The 14,746-nt window shown below is 36.0% G+C and overlaps 1 non-coding gene across 1 annotated transcript; it reads left to right on the forward strand.

The window, feature by feature from the left end:
• Positions 1 to 3,462: 3,462 nt before the first annotated feature.
• LOC141722728 (small nucleolar RNA R71) lies at positions 3,463 to 3,569 on the forward strand. Its single transcript, XR_012575733.1, has one exon. It is a non-coding gene; the product is annotated as a small nucleolar RNA R71 (small nucleolar RNA).
• Positions 3,570 to 14,746: the final 11,177 nt, after the last annotated feature.

Here is a 14,746-nt window from a genome sequence, read left to right on the forward strand (position 1 = left end):
AATATCTGCGAACCATGGCTCTTCCTCCTGAACTGCGAACAACTGCTCATCCGGAAAAGATTTGTTGATCAATGTCTTATCATGTGAAGTAGACTTGGGATTCTCCAATCTAGAGAGATGGTCAGCTACTTGATTCTCAGTACCTTTTCGATCCTTGATCTCTAACTCAAATTCCTGTAGCAAGAGCACCCAACGAATGAGTCTAGGCTTCGAATCCTTCTTGGAAACCAAATAGCGAATGGCTGCATGATCAGTGAACACTGTCACCTTTATCCCAAGCAAATAATATCAAAAATTTTCGAAACCAAAGACTATAGCCAAGAGCTTCTTCTCAGTAGTGGTGTAGTTCATTTGAGCTCCATTTAAAGTCTTACTAGCATAGTAGACCACATGAAAGAGATTATTCTTGCGCTACCCAAGAACTGCGCCCACCGCATAATCACTCGCATCATACATCATCTCAAAAGGCTCTGTCCAATCAGGTACTGTAATAACTGGTGCAGTTATCAAACTCTTCTTGAGCGTCTCGAATGCCGTCAAGCATTCATCATCAAATTTGAAAGGCACATCCTTCTCAAGCAAGTTGCACAACGGCTTAGATATCTTCGAAAAGTCCTTGATGAAACGCCGATAAAAACCCGCATGACCAAGAAAACTATGGATTCCTTTCACCAAAATAGGTGGTGGAAGATTTTCAATAACTCCCATCTTGGCTTTGTCCACCTCAAGACCCTTGCTAGAGACCTTATGCCGAAGAATAATGCCTTCACGCACCATAAAGTGACATTTTTCCCAATTGAGCACCAAATTAGTTTCCACACACCTTTTGAGCACCACACGAAGATTATTCAAACATTCATCATACGAATGTCCAAAGACGGAGAAGTCGTCCATGAACACCTCGACATTATTTCCAATCATATCAGAGAATATAGCCATCATACATCTCTGAAAAGTGGCCGGTACGCCACATAAGCCAAAAGAAACTCTGTGAAAAGCAAATGTGCCAAATGGACAAGTGAAGGTAGTCTTTTCTTGATCCTCTGGTGCAATACATATCTGATTATACCCCGAATAACCATCCAGAAGACAATAATACTCATGATCGGCCAACCTGTCAAGCATCTGATCAATAAATGGAGGAGGGAAGTGATCCTTTCTCGTGGCCTTGTTCACTTTCTCTAGTCCATGCATACCCTCCATCCTGTGACTGTTGGAGTGGGGATGAACTCGTTCTTCTCATTTGCTACTACAGTAATACTCCTTTCTTAGGTACACATTGCACGGGGCTTACCCAAGAACTGTCAGAAATAGGATAAATGATTCCTGCATCCAGCCACTTCAGAATTTCTTTCTTCACCACTTCTTTCATGATAGGATTAAGTCTACACTATTTCTCAACAATCAGCTTACTACCCTCTTCTAGCAGAATTTTGTGCATGCAGTATGAAGGGCTGATCCCCTTGATGTCTGCTATAGTCCATCCAATAGCCGATCTGAATTCTCTCAAGATCCTCAAGAGCTTGTCCTCCTCACTACCTGAAAGGTCAGATGCAACAATAACAGGTAAAGTAGATGCATCACCTAAAAAAGCATACCTCAAATGTTCAGGCAATGGTTTAAGCTCCAAGGTAGGTGCTTCCTCAATAGATGGTTTGAGCTTTCCTTCAGGATTTTTGAGGTTAGAAGTACCAAGAGATTCAAATGGCATATCTAGCTTTCACCTCCAGGAGAAGCATTTAGATATTGTAGTTGCTCATTGCCATCCTCATCATCACTGTCAAAGTCCCCCACTAAGGCTTTCTCTAATGCATCAGACATTAGCATATGATCAAGTTCTGAAGTAACCGCAGAATCAATCAAATCCACTTTTAAGCACTCCTCATCTTCTGTAGGGAATTTCATCGCTTTGAATACATTGAATGTCACATCCTGATCCAGCACCCGCATAGTAAGTTCACCTTTCTGCACATCTATCAAGGTACGACCTGTAGCCATGAAAGGTCTCCCCAAGATTATGGGAATCTTCTTATCTTCCTCGAAATCCAGAATAACAAAGTCTGCAAGAAAGAAGAGCTTATCCACCTTTACTAACACATCCTCCACTATGCCTCATGAGTATGTAATAGAACGATCAGCCAATTGTAGAGATATGTAGGTGGCCTTTGGATCAGGCAAATTCAACTTTTTTAAGATTGAAAACGGCATCAGATTGATGCTTGCTCCCAAATCACACATGCACTTGTCAAATGACAACTTGCCAATGGTGCAAGGAATGGTGAATATACCTGGATCTTTAAGCTTTGGAGGTAACTTTTGTTGCAGCACAACATTGCATTCTTCCGTTAGAGCAACGGTCTCAAGGTCATCCAGTTTCACCTTCCTTGAAAGAATACTCTTCATAAATTTTGCATAACTAGGCATTTGCTCCAAAGCCTCAGCGAAAGGTATATTGATATGAAGTTTCTTGAACACCTCCAGAAACTTACCAAACTGCTTATCCAGCTTTTGTTGTTGCAATCTCTTAGGGAAAGGTGGTGGAGGATAGAGCTGTTTCTCCCCTGTATTACCCTCAGGCAGAGTGTGTTCAACAGTAGTCTTCCTTGGTTTCGCCGCTTTCTCCCCTTGCTTAGCTTCTTCATGACCAACTTCAGCTTCTCCGTCTTTTGCTTTTTCAGCATCAGCAACTTTTCCAGACCTTAAGGTAATAGCCCTGACTTGCTCTTTAGCTTCCTTCCTGCCTGGCACTTCAGTATCACTGGGAAGTGTGCCAAGTTGACGATTGAGCACTGCATTGGCTATTTGACCGATTTGATTTTCCAAGGTCTTGATAGAACCGCCTGACTTTTGCACAACAGCTTAAGTTCCTCAAAATCAGCACTAGAGGGTGGAGCTGCACCTCCTTGTTGAAGATATGATTGCCTTTGAGCATACTGCTATGGTTGCTGGAATCCAGGTGGATTGAACTGTTTACTTATGCCTTGCTGATGTGGTTGCTGAATAGCATTCTGATTATTACTCCAGCTGAAATTTGGATAATTTCTGTTGTTAGGATGATAAGTAGCTGGCACAAGCTGCTGCGGTCACTGATAACTGTTCACATACTGAACAGATTCATTAACAAGAGAACACTGATCCGTAGCATGAGAACCTGCACAAAGATCACAGACCATAGCTATCTGATTGACTCCATAGGTGGCTAGAAAATTGACCTTCATAGACAGCGCTTGGAGCTGCGCTGCAATAGCTGTAGCTGCATCAACTTCCATAATACCTGCTACCTTCCCAGGCATCATCCTTTGAGTTATGTTTTGATGCTCATTTGCAGCCATAGTCTCAATAAGATTATAAGCCTCAGTATAGCTTTTGGCCCACATGGTGCCTCCAGCTGCTGCATCGAGCATGGGCCGAGATTGGGCCCCCAAACCATTATAGAAACCAGTGATCACCATCCAATCAGGCATACCATGATGTGGACACTTTTTTAACATCTCCTTGTAGCGCTCCCAAGCTTCGCACATGGATTATGTAGGTTGCTGCGCAAACTGAGTAAGAGCACTCCTCATAGCCGCAGTCTTCGCCATTGGATAGAACTTCACCAGAAACTTCTGCGCAAGATCTTGCCAAGTAGTGATAGACCCAGCTGGTTCAGAATATAACCAGTCCTTAGCTTTATCCCTCACTGAGAATGGGAAAAGCCTCAGCTTGATAGCCTCATCAGTCACACCATTATATTTGAAAGTACTACAGATCTCGACAAAATTCCTGATGTGCATGTTGGGATCTTCAGTAGCAGCACCTCCAAAAGAAACAGAATTCTGCACCATCTGAATAGTGCCCGACTTGATTTCAAAGTTATTGGCCTCAATAGCCGGGTGCATGATGCTTGACTGAATGTCATCAATTTTAGGCCGAGAAAAGTCCATAGGAGCTGGATCTGCCGGAACTATACGATCACCCATGATTACTGGCTCTTTCTGCTCACTTCCTGAATCCGAATCTTCAAAATCTATCTTCTTCGGAATAACAAGAACTTCGTCCGTCTCCTCAGCCGTATCTAAATTCCTCTTGTGAGTACGAGAACGTGTTTGCATAAACGCTCGCTAAAGTACCTGAAATACAACCAGAAACAATAAGTAACACGTCTTAATCACTGAGTCCTAATGACCACTGATGGTAAGTACATAAACTAAACAAATACGCCGAGTCCTCGGCAGCGGCACCAAAAACTTGTTAGGGCGAAAACACACGCTAATAATACACGCAAGTATACGTGTTCGCAAGTAATATAGAATACTTTCTAGTTCGTTCCCACAGAGACTCAGACTAATTATGTTCAATTAACACTCACTCACCAATGTATAATTACTTCTCAATGTCAAGAAAATAATACTTAGATTTGATTAACTAATTATTATCTACAATTAACTACGAGAATTAAGCACTTAATTGACACTTGAATTAACAATATTAAAACATATGAGATCACAACTTCATTAGTACTTCCTTCAATAGTCATTGTCATTACCCTTAGCATGTAACAGTGATGATATTAATTGAACAACACGAAACTGATAAAAGCCAACTTTCATTGTACTAATACCATTCTACCAAGCATCCAAAATTAAGATAGAAGTTAAATAAACATCAATTATGTTGAGACCCTATATGTCTACAGAATTTGACAATATAACGATTTAAGCACAAGTTATTCCTTATGATTACACAGGGCAAGTAAAACGGTTAGAGTTACCCACTAATCATGCATACACATACATGAACCTATGCTAGCATGGCAAGTTCTAAATATCAAGATCCACCGTCACTTCACAAGAGATTAACACCCTATCTTATATGTTCACGACGCACATAAGACGAATAAGCACAACCAATACTAGATATCATACAATCATCACACACTAAGGTATTAAACAACTAACTAAAAAATTCCATAATAAATCCGTTACGACCCCATGATCACGATTAGCCCATGATAGCAATCATCGTCATCATGGGTTCACATGAAAACATGATAATAACACACGAGAATAATAACTAAAACTACTTATATTAAACCAGAGTACGTCACAAGAGTAAATAGGTTCAAAGCAAAGAAAACTAGCATCCAACATTACAACGAAATAAAGAATCACAAGAAAATATGCTTCCTCTTCGTTGCGGTATGTTAAAACGGTCTTCTTCCTTATCTTCTCGCTCCTCGATTAATACTACGATCCAACCTATGTGAAACGTCTCTGAAAACTACTTATATAGGAGTCCCATAAAACCCAGCTAACTCAGAAGTTGGAAGTTAAACAGAATCAGGAGTCTAAAATAATTATTTTAAAATTCCGTCCCTGAGCGGCCGCTCAGCATTCCTGAGCGGGTGCTCAGCTTCCTGAACGGTCGCTCAGCAAAGCTGAGCGGACGCTCAGACCCCTTCTAGAAAATGCTCTATTTTTGCTCCCGTTTCTTGCTGCATTCTGCTCCTATCTTCCCACTTGCAATGCCAAAGACATGCCAAGGTTTATTCTTGATGAAATCTCTCCAGAAATGCAATTAATACCCTGAAATTCATAAACACTAGAAAAATGCATCAAATACACAAAATACTTGATTCCAAGACACCAATTCAAGCCATTATAAGACGTTCTAAGTGGTGTAAAATGCCACTTATCACCACTATTGGTCAAGCATCTTATTTTGGACTCAAGATTGTTCACCAGCATTCTAGATCTTGCTTAAACCATAAAGGCTTTGTCTCTAGGGGAAAGCTCCTTCTTTGAGCCCCAAATCCAATGGACCTCTTTATGGGAAGATTCAACAGCCTGTGTCTAGAACTGAAAGCTCTTCATCATCTTCATCTTCCACTTGTGATGAGTCCAACGAAGATGATGAAAATGAGGTCAACTAGAAAGGGAGAAGATGAAGGCTCGTCAGAGGATTGGTCGTGTATGGATTTATCTCCTATCTTATGCATTTATAGTTTGATTTCATACTTTTCTTTTATTTTCAATACTTGGTCCTTCGAGATTTGCGCTCATTAGATGCTCGTACATAAATAAATTGGTAGGTAAAATGATATAAAAAAGTTGCATAAATAGATAATATCATGGAAAATGGGTTCAACCCTTACATAGAATGAAAAATAATTCCATCGACCTTATTTCTCCATCTACCACAAAATACTATGTTGGTAAAATTTTGAAACTGTATGAACAGTAGACGTGATAACTCAACACTAGAACATGACATGTAAATCATATTGCGTCTACACAAGAAATCGGGAAGAAATGAAGACACGGAAAATACAAAAAATCAAAACATTAGAAGAAGTATTGAAGTCTTCTTACAGATTATTGAAAAAAGTTTATTAACATATTCATGCCTCAGTGGATAATAAGGTTTAAAGACTTTCAGGGTTTCAGAAGTGTTGAAGATTTTGTGTAATAGTGCTACTAGAAGATTTAAGTGTATTATCATTGATTGAAGATAGACAGTGTTTAAAGCATGGAAATCTGAAGAATTGAAGAAAAAGTATAGACAAAGGTTAAAGAAGACAACTGTAACATTAAAGTTATACTCACTAAAAGGAGTTTATTTATATGTTCAAGCGTCATGGAAGAACAGAGAATGAAGTATCCAAGATTGTATTAACAATAAAGATGTTTTCTAAGTACTATAAAAGATTCCAGTGAAAGTACAGTGTTTATTGATAGTCAGTGTTCAAAGCGATAAAGTTGTTGCAAACTTAACAATGAAAGAAAGGTTATAATACGAGGGCTTGAGAACGAAACTAGTCTCCTGTGAACCGGACCATTGCACTAGGCGTCAATGATCCGTGAAAGGAAACTGAATATTATCTCTTGGAATATTGTTATGTGGGGATTCATGTATAAGCTCAAATGTCATATGTATTATATGAAGACTCAAAGATTTGAAGATTGGAAGAAGGACAACTTAGAAGACTATGAAGATCAAGATTTAGGGTTCAAGGACTAAAAGGCCTCAGTGGATCACAATTTCAAGAATGTTCCTTATGATTCTTGTTGGCTCCAAAGCTTAATAAATTTATACCTCGGTCGACATCAAGAACTTAAGGAATATAAGTTTAAATGCCTTGTTGATATGATTCTTGTTTCATGTCGCTTGTCGTCTCATGGCTGCACCTGTGGCTCCAGTATCTTTTGTACTAGATTGTATTGACTCCAAGAATTGAAGTGAATAGTACACTATAGCTTGAAGATGTTTACACCTTGGTCGCCATCAAGATCTTAAGGAGTGCAAATTTAAATGCCTAGTCGCCAAGGTTGTAACGACCGAGAAATTGACAATTGTTTTGTGTCATATTAAATGAGTATTATGTGATTTATGATGTTATAAATTATGATTGATCATAAAAGGTTATCTATTATGTGTTGTATGTGTTTTGTGTGATTCGGGTTATTTTCGGGTAATTTATTATGTGGTAAATGGATTTATATTAAACGTTATACTTTCCAAGTTTCGTTTTAATAGCTGTTATTTCATGTAGAACAATTGGCCTTGTTTTGCATTATGTGGCGTATACCATATTGATTTTCCGAACATCCAGTTAATTTAGAAAATATTTTGTTTCGTGAAAAATGACTTTTACGGCCCCCTATCAGGATGTCAAAACCCACAAAAATCGTATTTTTTGTTTTTATAAAATTATTGGACTATCAAATATTCAATATTTTTGCATATTTGGATTATTCATAATTTTCGGGAAATTTTGACATAATTTTTGTATTTATTAGATTAAAAATTATTCTCCGTTAAATATTAATTTCCGGCTAATTATTTTTATTAAATAATATAATTAGGCCCTAAATAATTTTGGGAGTATTATGTTTCTAACTATAAATAGCATTTATTTATTATTTACTTATTATTTAATTATATAAAAATTAGAAAAAAATCAGAAAATCAGATTTTTCTCTGAAATTAGGTTCATGTTCTTCAATTTGTGCAAAGATCATACCATGATTTTGGAGTGATCTGGAAACCAAATTAGGTCGTATTTGTAGTCAAATTGAAGCTCTTGAAGAGTACAATCCAATTTTATCATCAAATCGAACCTCAGGTTAGTGGATTTTAATTTTGAAATCTAGGGTTCATAGTTCGAATTGGGGATTTTTGATTCATGAATCGTTTTTTGATTCTGATGATAGGGATAGCTTTATTACATGATTTGCAATTGATTGGTATATAACATTGATGATTTTAACCCCAGGAGCAGTATAATCGAATTCATGAGTTTATGTATATTTTTGGTTTAAGTTTTTGAGCTTGTCTTTGATCATTGGTTCGTTTGGATTAAGGGGTTATATTGTATGTATTATAAGCTTTAAATTGACACCTGAATCGTTGAGTTTGGTTAAGAGTTGACCCTAATCGAATTTTGGCCAGAATGGAAATTGACTTCGTCGGTTTTTGGTCGTGAATCTACCGGATTAATCGGACCAGGGGTTGTTGATAATAGTTGAATGCATTTCTGAAATGAGGAATTGATTTAGATCGAAAAAGGAGCAAAAACCAAGTGAAACAGACTGGTATGGCGTTGCTTCGGGTTGCCGGAGTTGGCCGGCGATTCGCCGGGTTTCGACCGGCCGGAATCTGGGTAAAAAGGTATGGCGACCTTCAAACCCTATTCCTTTTTCGTCGACCCGGTTAAAACTCGGGTTTGATCTTCCCTTTCCCCAAAATCAAATCTGAAAACTGTTTCTGAATTTCTAATTTTAAAAATAATACAAAAATCATTTATAAATTCTAAAAATTGATTTTTAAATTCAAAATTATTTTAGTTAATTATTTTAAATAATTAATTAAATTATTTTTAATTCTAAAAAATTATTTTCTCTATTATTCTTAAAAATATAAATTTGAATCAATTATTTATAATTTATTTTAAATATTATTTATGAATTTAATTAATTAATTAATTAATTAAATTAATTTTATCTATAAATTGTTAAATAAAATGTAATTATTTATATTTAAATTAAGTAATAATTTATAAATCATCTTTAGGTTTTAAAAATTATAGAAAGGTATTTAAAAATTCAATTATTATTATTAATTGAATTATTCTTGTTTTATTCGCAATAAATAGACCGTTCGTCCGTTTAATACGAAACAAACGCGGTTAGACTCAGAAAAATATTTTGATTCTATTAAAAATACTTTCGAGACATTAAATCTTTTTTCTAAAAGTTCGCTTGATTTTATAAACGTTTCTGAGTTGCGTAAATATCGAAAAGTCGTATTTCGACTCGATTTTAGTTTTAAACACACCGAGTCGAATGTTTTGACGAACTGAATCATATGTTACGTGAATAATGTGATATGTGCCTAATGTATTTATGTGTTATATAAATTATGAGTCCACGTGTCTTTTAAACGTTATCTGATGAAAATATGATCCTAATCTGTTATTATCAGATGGGTAGATGATAAGGATAAGCGTATAAACTAGACAATTACATATTGTCAGTTAATTGAAATAGTATCTTTTATGATAGATATATATAGTTCGAGGTGAACTAGAATGATGATTGAAAGTTAAAAAACAGAAACTGAGGCAAGTATTCCTGAACTTTCTTGTGATATATTGCAAGTATTTCTTCTTTATTCTAAATTCAGAATAGTTAAATATTTTACATTTCGCTGCCATTACTCTTAATTATGCAAGTACCCTTCATTATTATTCCTTTATTATTGATTGATCTCTTAAGAAAATACCTATTATTCCGGGTTATTTGCGAACCCTGAATCAGGATGTTTTGAAATCAAAATGATTTGACATCAAAATACTCTACGGACTGGATGGTTATGATGAGGGTCAGGGATGGACTGGACCCTTTGTTTATAAGGCCAGAATGGGTCTGGGGCCAGAGATGGCTGGACCCTTTAATTACGGAGGCCATAGTGCCTAAGTACCTTGTTATGACGTAGTTCTATGCAGATGGACATAGGTCCGTACTATACCAGACTAATCAGCAAGTTATAGTACTGTGTTAATTCTAGTGTCCAGTATAATTTATTTTTGATCGCCATTAACGGAATCCCTTCTTGGAAAGTTTTTATGATTACAAAACCGAACAAAGAATTGATTCAGGAATGAATCAGAGAATAGTTTATTGATTTTCTTTATCTCTGATTGAAGGTTGATAAGGGCCGATGTTTTATTCGCTCAACTGTTTTAATAAATAAAGATGTTTATAAAATCATTTAAAGATTGTTTCCGGTAGTTCCTTTTAATTATAATACCTAGAAACCAATTATGATACTTGCTGGGCATTTTTGGCTCACTCTTGCTTTGTAAATTCTTATTTCTTTCATTATCAAATGAGGATAAAAGTGAGTATCTCTTAATAGATAGTAAAAAAGGAGAGATCCTAGCTGTGGGAAGTTGGAGATGTCAGAGTGAATAAGATGACGAAGTTAGTAAAGAGGTATAAATTTTTTATTTAGTTGTTATAAATTTTAGAAGGTTAGATTCTTATTTCATACCATAACCTGTAAACGATCCCGATTTGAGGGGTTATCTGTATATTTATTTTGATATACATGTTTATATTATTTAAAGTTTTTTGGTGACACCCAATCCAGACCCCGGATTTGGGGATGTTACAATGGTTCTTGGTCAATGTGTTCTCCCTGCTGCACCCTTGGCTCCTGTCGAGTTCCAAGTAATAAGGGATTGAATTTTTCCAAGGAAAAAGTCTAAATGTCGACATCTAGAGTGTCTTGGTCGACATCTAGCTTTTGGAAGAGCTCAAGTTGACATCTGAGCCTGAAAACAAGAAAAATTCCAAGGCAAAATTCAGTCTTCTGCATGAACCTTGGCTCTAGTCGATGCCTAGATTTCTCTTTGGGTTCTTGTCTAATTCTAAGCTTCCCTAGCAGGTTGAGGTCGACATCTTGCTTGTGGAAGGTCCTTAGGTCGACACCTAGGCCTGGAAACATGTAATTTTCTTAAGGAAAAGTGGAAGAAGTCGACATCAAGGTGATGTCATTAAATTGGTCGACTCCAAACAATCTCAAGCATCTTTTGCAAACAACTTTATTGATTTATCAACTTATTTACTTGGCTCACATTAAGTCACATATTCAATATTGATTTTAAAGACTACAATTGGAAGCAGAGTCAATTAATTCAGCACACAACAATTGCTTTGGCTCTATTCATCTTCTCTCCCACGGAAGCTGATGAAACAAGAAACACGGAGATATAGAGAAGCTCAAGCTTAGTTATCCCTTAAACTTTTCCTTGGAGAAACGTTATAATTCCCTATTTAATTTTTGTATATTCTTAAAGGGCATTATAATCATCATCCAGTAATTAGATCCTTATACAAACAAAGATAGATCTTTGTATAGCATTTTAATTTGTATTTCTTATGTTCTTCATTTTAATGTTCAAAACACTGTTCAACTCAAGAACACGGAACCACTAATCAGACACTAAATTATTTATCTACAAAAGATTCGAAAGAATTTTTAAATTTAGTGAGTATCGTATTCAACCCCCCTTCTATGATACTTCAGGATCTAACGTACTAGGAACATGTCTTGTATGCCCTGAACATGGTAAACATTTAGGTTTGAAGCGTGACAAGTACGAGGCACTTCGTCACCGCTCAAGGTTTCCAACTTGTAGGATCCTCGTCCAAGTGTTTTCTTGACCTTGTATAATCCTTCACAATTAGGGCCTAACTTTTCTTTCTCGCCCATTCCTGACACTACAATCTTTCTTAAGACTAAGTCTCTTTATTGAAAGAACCTTTCTTCAACCATTCTATTGTAATAGATGGAGGCTCTTCATTGATGCTCTGCATTATGGGAGTTAGCTTCATCTATGACCTCATAAATTAGGTCGAGGGCGAGCCTCATAACTTCTCCATTAGTCTATATTTCATAGACTTCAGCACATGGTGATCCATGCGTGATTTCTAAGGGCACCACTGCCTTGGCTCCATAATCCAACATGAATAGGGTAGCTTTAGTTGTAACTTTGAAAGTGGTACGATATGCCCATATTATAGGCAGTAACTCATCCACTCAAGTGTTCCTTGAGTGTTCAACCCTCTTCTTAAGTCCATCAAAGATAATTCAGTTAGCGACTTCTGCTTGCCTGTTTGCCTATGGATGGAGAACTGAGGTGAAGGGAAGCTCTGTGTTGTTATCATTACCATACTTTATTGTGCAAAACATGCCATAATATAACATGACTAAGTCACTTTGATAATCCTTGAGTCCGTAAGAATGTTAAAGAAGACTATATTGGAGTATTATTCAGTAAATATCCAACAAGCTAGGAATAAATCTCTAGAATAAGATCAAGACTGATCATGCCTCAGAATGAAGGTAAACAACTTGGTGAAGAATAATGTTGAAGATTGAAAATTTTTCTAAGTTAAATGTCAAGAAATCACAGATTAAGAAATGTCGAGAAGTATATTGAGAACTACTCAAGCTTATCAAAAAATCAATTTGACCTGTAGAGAAGTCATCTCACTTATAGAGAAGTCACTTTGTCTATAGAGAAGCCAATTTGACATGTAGAGAAGTGGAGATGCCGACAAGTCAAAATGCATGTAGAGATACAGAGATGTCGACAAGTCAAAATACATGTAGAGATATGGAGATATCGATAAGTCATTTACACATTTAGAGATATGGAGATATTGACAAGTCATTTACACTTGTAGAGATATAGGGATATCGACAAGTCATTTACACATATAGAGAAGTGGAGATATCGACAAGTCATTTACACATATAGAGACGTGGAGTTATCGACAAGTTATTCTACATCACGATATAGACATCTCTATACATTTTGAAGATCTCAATAACAACTTTAATTACAGAATTCAGCTTTCATAAAGATTCAAAGTTATCAGTCAACAAACCGTTTTATCAGTAAAATGGAAAGTCTACAAATGCAGCTTGAAGAGTGAAAAATCACGGGCCAAGATGAACTGGACAAAGGGGTGTAGTAGATCTGGAAGATTGTATGTAGATATGCAACACTTAAAATAAAATTAAAAAAATAGCTTTAGAAATTGCGTTAGTCTATTTTAGTTCAATCTGTGTAAAATGTGCATGTTAGTCTTATTATTCCTAATCAATGCAACAAGAATTACAGAAGGGGGGATTGAATATAATTCTGACTTCTTTTTCTAATTTTAAGAATGTTCTTACTTAATATATAACTGTGTTTAATTTTGCAAGAAGTGCGGAATGAAAGTAAAATGGAAATCAAAACACAAAGCAATAAAATACAAGGCTTTAAAACTTTCTGGAGGATTTGAACTTATCCACCAGATATATATATATATATATATATATATAAAGATGAGAACTCTATGATGCCTGAATAGCACACAGCTGCTTACAAGTAAACTTATAGAATTACAGAGAGATGCTTAACGGATACAACTTTATCTATCTCTCAGAAAATAATGCTTACTTAGTTATTTTATTCTACTTACTACACTTGGTTTATATACTACCAAGTTACATGATAAAAAGGCAAACAAGTAAAATAAAAATTGTTTTTAGTCTACTTTCATGCTACTTCATTACTCTATCCAGCATCTTTGAATATCTTCATAATTGCATGGAAATGGTAATGCTTCTTTGTTCTCTAAATCCTGCAATTAGGATGCCACATTCCATTTGCAAACACCCGATGCATGTGACTGTGTTGTCACTTTCAAATGCTCTTTTGAATTATGATCATCCATCGGGACTATGTTGGTCATCCGTCGGAGCCTTGTTGATTATCTGTCGGTAGCCTTTGTAGATCATTCGTCGAGAGCCTTTCTGTCACTTGACTCTATTTTACTTATACAGAATTACAAGACATCTTATATTTATAATTAGCCAACCTATTCTGCATATCAATCTAGTAGTCAACATGACTTAAAGAATCCTACAACATCTACTAATACATTGTTGTTTACAGGCATGTGCTACAAGACTTATTTTTACATAAGCTACACTCTCGATGGATGTTTAGTTGTCATCCGTCGGGACTATGAAGTTCATCCGTCGGGACTATTGTAGAACATCCGTCGAGAGCTACAAAATCACTAAGTTAAATCTATTAAGTTTTTTTGTTCAACTTATCATGAAGTTCACAACATATTCCTAACAATCTCCCCCAATTTATGTCTACTGGAATTATAGCCATAAATTAAGAGAAACTTGATGATAACAAAACACCCTAAATGTACAGATTGAATTATGGTAGATAAAACTAGTAAGTGCTAAAGTTTATTTAAAAATTTAAACAAAGTAAAGTGTACAAAGAGTTTTCAGAATCATTTTCAAGGTGCTCCTCTAGTCTGAGCAGATGTAATCTATCTTCTTGATTGTCTTGATTTCTTCTCAAGCTTCCTGTTGTTTTCTTCTATTTGATTTTAGAGTTATCTGTGGAATTCAAATTCTTCAATATTTGACAGATCCAGCTTTTCTTGCATTTCCAACAGAGTCTCATTGCTTGAGATGCTCATTTTGCCATCCAGTCTAAAGAATCTCCTAACACCTTTTTCATCCATGAATTCCATCAGCCAGTAAGGCCTCAAGTGCGTTCCTGTGAAGGGAATTGATAGAGTCCTTGGGAGTGCATCTGAGGCTTTTCTGCTCCTTAGTTCTTCTATCTTCTTTAGGACCATTTTCTTGGCAGTTACATTAAATACAAATTTTTTCT

This window comes from Apium graveolens, chromosome 4, assembly GCF_009905375.1.
Source record: "Apium graveolens cultivar Ventura chromosome 4, ASM990537v1, whole genome shotgun sequence".
NCBI classification, from domain to species: Eukaryota; Viridiplantae; Streptophyta; class Magnoliopsida; order Apiales; family Apiaceae; genus Apium; species Apium graveolens.